The sequence below is a fragment of the Pongo pygmaeus genome, chromosome 12 (genome assembly GCF_028885625.2).
Source record: "Pongo pygmaeus isolate AG05252 chromosome 12, NHGRI_mPonPyg2-v2.0_pri, whole genome shotgun sequence".
Taxonomy (NCBI): domain Eukaryota; kingdom Metazoa; phylum Chordata; class Mammalia; order Primates; family Hominidae; genus Pongo; species Pongo pygmaeus.
Window position 1 is genome coordinate 41,342,010 of NC_072385.2, and position 5,447 is coordinate 41,347,456.

General features: G+C 39.0%; 1 pseudogene; it reads right to left on the reverse strand.

Annotated features, from left to right (window-relative positions):
• Positions 1-247: 247 nt before the first annotated feature.
• Positions 248-2,462, reverse strand: LOC129030374 (endogenous retrovirus group K member 8 Rec protein-like; annotated as a pseudogene).
• Positions 2,463-5,447: the final 2,985 nt, after the last annotated feature.

The window sequence follows — 5,447 nt, forward strand, 5'->3', positions numbered from 1 at the left end:
CAGACTATCACATGGGGAGAAACCTTGGATAATACCTGGCTTTCCTAGGCAGAGGTCCCTGCAGCCTTCCACAGTTTTTGTGTCCCTGGGTACTTGAGATTAGGGAGTGGTGATGACTCTTAAGGAGCATGCTGCCTTCAAGCATTTGTTTAACAAAGCACATCTTGCACAACCCTTAATCCATTTAACCTTGAGTTTGACACAGCACATGTTTTAGAGAGCACAGGGCTGGGGGTAAGATCACAGATTAACAGCATCTCAAGGCGGAAGAATTTTTCTTAATACAGAACAAAATGGAGTCTCTTATGTCTACTTCTTTCTATACAGACATATTAACAATCTGATCTCTCTTGCTTTTCCCCACATTTCCCCCTTTTCTTTTCCACAAAACTGCCATCGTCATCATGGCCCATTCTCGATGGTCGCTGTCTCTTCGGAGCTGTTGAGTGTACCTGCAGACTAACAACAGACAAAACAGGCACACAAGGATTAATATGAAATTTATAATTGTAGTACTTCCAATGGTCTTAACCCAAGTGACAGGGTTAAGATTTGCGAGGCCATCAGCAACTCCTGTAATTGCCTTAGTTCCTGGCACCAAATTTAAATGGGCTTTTGATGCTTCAAAAATTTGTTCTTTTAATTTGGAAATGTCTAAAGTGAGATTATCTTCTCTTCCTTGTAGATGGCGTCTAACCATATCCCAGTGATGCTCAGACTCATTATAAATTTGGGGTGTAATACAAAAATCTCATGTATTCCAGTCACATTGTAACTGGAAACGATGTTCTAAGCTCATGAGTCTGTCTCCCATCCAAATGACAGTTTGTCTAAGATCATTAATTTTGATTTGCCAATTTTTGATCAATACCAGATTGTGAATTCCACAGTCTTGTAGAATTTTTTTGCCAATCATTAACAAAGTTTACTGACTTAACAGAAGAGTGCAATGCAACTCCTGCCACAGCAGCCATAGATGTGACTGCAATTAATCCCATAATCACTGCAATTAAAGTAAAAATGAATCTTTTGGATCTATTTAAAATGCCTTTTAATACTTCAGTCAAAATATGGATGGATGGCGAGGCCTCCCACGGTCGGTCCATGGACACAGGGATCCATACGCCTTCTCTTGCTCTCACCAGCAGAATACGGTGCTGCCAATTAAAAGTTGAATCAATGCAAGTAAACAATCTGCAATTTGACAGGTTATAGTTTGTGAGTCTGGTTTAATAACTATATTTCCTACAACTAGCATATAAGGGGGCTTTACGCAACTTTGTAAAGGAACCGTTAGACTGGAATTTAGGTCGATAGTATAAAATGGCTTACGGTCTCTCATTTCTAAAGTTTGATTTCCAGACCAAATCCTAATGCGGTGTGAGGCCACAGTAAGCCTCCACAATTCTGGATGTTCAGGACCAGAGACAGGACTTATTATTTTTGGTCTTGGGGTAGAGATTCCTTTTTCTCCCCATTCCCAAGGGTAGAAAGACTGTAATTTTTTATGTTTATATTTGTCTAGACTTTCTGTTAAGTCGCTATCAACAGCTGGACTCACTTGTGCACTTGGACACAACTGAGTTTGTCCTGAGCAATTGTGGTTGAATTGACCTCGAGGTGCCCAATCTATAATAGTTCCGAATTCATTGTTTTGTAATATAACCGCAATATTGGCCACACATTCTTCCCAAACTAAGGCTTCTGTATTTTTAGATCCTTTGGAAATTTCCTTGGGGCAAGGTTTCCCTTTAGGTCTAAATTTTAATGATCTTTGGTAAGAAAAGTCTTGTAAATAATTTACCCGTGGCCTGAGTGACATCCCACTTACCATGTGATAAGTGAATCTACTGTTAGGACTGACAGTAGGTACTTCTACCAACCAATTTTGGACTGCAGGCATTAAGCATCCTGGTGCTCTCCCTAGGCAAATAGGAGGATAACGATACCCAATGGAGATATTTATCATCATCCTTCTTCTTCAGGTTTGGCAGGGCAGCGATCATCTGTGGGGCCAGGTACCCATACACTATCATTAGCATATACTTCTATAGGATTATCCATCCATGTGACTGCCCGAATTAAGGGCGGGAAAGGCACATAGGCCCAGTAGGTATAATTAGCTGCAGCTGCTCCTGCAGGCATAGGGAGACTTACCACCATTGATACAATCATCAAGGCTGCAAGCAGCATACTCTCTGGAGTTTGTGTCACCTTTGTGTTCTCTAGACATTTTGTAGCTGACTGTGTCAGCTTCTTTAGTTGTGCCCAAGTCGGCGGCTCTGCCTTCTTGGTGGATGGCAACTTCATCTGTTCTTCTGATATCACTATTTTGTTCATCTTGTGAGTCGACGGTGCTCAATTGTGGCGTCTCCGTCTCCGCGGAGGTGCTTTTCTTTGCATCTCCGATGGGTTCATTGTAGAACTTCAAATGTCTAGTGGGTATCCAAACAGGAAGCTGATTTTCTCCTGGTGAAATACAAGCAAAACCTCTCCCCCACGTTATCACCTTCCCTATTTCCCATGTCTTATTTTTATTATCTTTCCACCAAATCAATTTTCCTTCATGTGGGCTGTTCTTTTTACCAGTAAGATGTTGTTCTGCAGAAGTAGTAGTCTGATTTCTATAAATGTTTAAAAAATTTAAAGTATAGAGTGCTAGATTAAGTTGCATCTGAGGAGTGGTACACTCCTTACTGTCTCCCCCTTCTCTTTGTTTAACTAATTGAGTTTTGAGTGTTCTATTAGTTCTTTCGACTATGGCCTGTCCTTGGGAATTATAAGGAATTCCTGTTTTATGTGAAATTTTCCACTGATTTAAGAATTTTTGGAAAGCTTTACTACAATATCCAGGTCCATTGTCCGTTTTGATTTTTTCTGGAACTCCCATTACAGCAAAACAAGACAATAAATGTTTTTTAACATGGGAAGTACTTTCTCCTGTTTGGCAAGTTGCCCATATGAAATGTGAATAAGTATCAACTGTTACATGAACATATGATAATCTTCCAAATGAAGGTACATGCGTGACATCCATTTGCCATAATGCATTAGGACACAGACCTCCGGGATTAACTCCTGCCTCTTGAGTGGGCAGGTGTAAGACTTGACACTGGGTGCAATGTTGTACAATATCTTTTGCCTGTTTCCATGTGACATCAAATTTGTTTTTTAATCCTGCTGCATTTACATGAGTCAAAGCATGAAGTTCTTGTGCTTTTATAAATGCAGATGATACGAGTTAGTCAGCTTGTTCATTTGCTTTAGTCAAAGGCCCTGGTAAATTACTGTGTGCTTGAATATGAGTAATATAAAATGGGAAATTTCTTTTTCTTACAGTTTGTTGTAATAAATTGAATAGCTGGTTTAATTGATCATCCATGCTATATTTGATTAGAGCTGTCTCAACATCCCTTGTAGCCTGTACTACGTATGCAGAATCTGATATAATATTGATAGGTTGGTCAAAATCTTGTAACACTGTAATGACTGCAACCAACTCTGCTCTTTGAGCTGATTGATATGGAGTTTTGATTACTCGTTCTTTTGGCCCTGTGTAAGCCACTTTTCCATCGCTGGAACCATCAGTAAATACTGTTAGAGCATTTTCTAAAGGTTTCCATCTGGTAATTTTGTGTAGAATCCAAGTAGTCAATTTTAAAAACTGGAAGATTTTTGTTTTTGGGTAATGATTATCAATAATTCCCACAAAATTAGCAAGGCCAATTTGCCATGTATTAGAATTGATAAAGGCTTGTCTAATTTGTTCCTTGGTTAAAGGGACAACTATTTTGTCTGGGTCATTTCCACATAGTTTTATTATTCGTAATCTTGTCTGACCAATTAATGTGGCTATTTGATCTAAGTACAATGTAAAAGTCTTAACTGTACTGTGAGGAAGGAATGACCACTCTACAAGATCAGTATTTTGAATAATGATGCCTGTTGGAGAATGTGCAGTGGCAAAAATCAAAAGTTGGAGTGGGGCTAAGGGATCTATTCTATTTATTTGTGCTGACTGAATTTTCTCTTCCACTAATTTAATTTCTTTTGTTGCCTCTGGGGTTAACATTCTCTTACTATTTAAGTCTGAGTCTCCTCTTAAGATAGAGAACAAATTTGACATGGCATAAGTAGGAATGCCCAGAGTTGGCCGAATCCAATTAATATCTCCCAGCAATTTTTGAAAATCATTTAGTGTTTTTAATGTGTCTTTTCTTATTTCTATTTTTTGTGGCTTAATTTTTCTATTTTCTATTTGCATTCCTAAATAATGAAAAGGAGTAGAGGTTTGGATCTTATCAGATGCTATTGTTAGTCCTGCGTTGGCAACCTCTGCTTGCAGAAATGTATAACAGTCAATTAATTTATCTCTCGTTTCTGCAGCACATAAAATATCATCAGTATAATGAATAATATAACAGTCTGAAAACTTGTTTCTAACTGGTTGAAGAGCTCGACCTACAAAAGTCTGACAAATAGTTGGACTATTAAGCATTCCTTGAGGTAACACTTTCCACTGAAACCTGGTGGCTGGTTCTTTATTATTTATGGCTGGTATAGTAAAGGCAAATTTTTCGCAATCCTGCTCCACCAGAGGGATGGTAAAAAAGCAATCTTTTAGATCAATTATAATTAAAGGCCAGTCTTTTGGGATCATGGCCGGAGAGGGCAACCCGGGTTGGAGAGGCCCCATGGGTTGAATTACGGCATTTACGGCCCTTAAGTCAGTTAACATATGCCATTTGCTGGATTTCTTCTGAATTACAAACACAGGAGAATTCCAAGGCAAGAATGAAGGCTCAATATGTCCTTTTTTTAACTGTTCATTTGCTAATAAATGTAAAGCCTCCAGTTTTTGTTTTGGTAGTGGCCACTGATTTACCCATACTGGTTTTTCTGTCTTCCAAGTTAATGGTATGGGTTTTGGAGGCTCTACAGTGGCTGCCCCTAAAAAGGATACTCTATTCCTTTTGTTTCTTGATTTATTTTAGTCTCAGTTGGAACTTTAATGCCATCTCCATTTTTTCCCAGTCCCTTTTCTGGTATATATCCCATCTTGGTCATGATTTTTTGACTCGTGGGGCTATATAATGGAGCGGGCATAGTGATTTCCGTACCCCATTGTTGTAATAAATCTTGACCCCACAGATTAAGAGGAATTGAAGTAATCATTGGCTGAACAGTACTTTCTTGATTATCTGGCCCTAAACAATGTAAAATCTTAGTACTTTGATACACTTCTGAGGCTGTGCCTATGCCAACAAGTCCTGTGACAGCCTTTTGTTTAGGCCAATTTTTTGGCCACTGATTTAAAGCAATGATAGAGACATCCGCTCCAGTGTCTACTAACCCTTCAAACTGTTTTCCTTGAATAATGGCCTTACACACAGGCCTGTTCTCTGAGACCTGACTTGCCCAATATGCAGCCTTTCCTGTCAGATCAG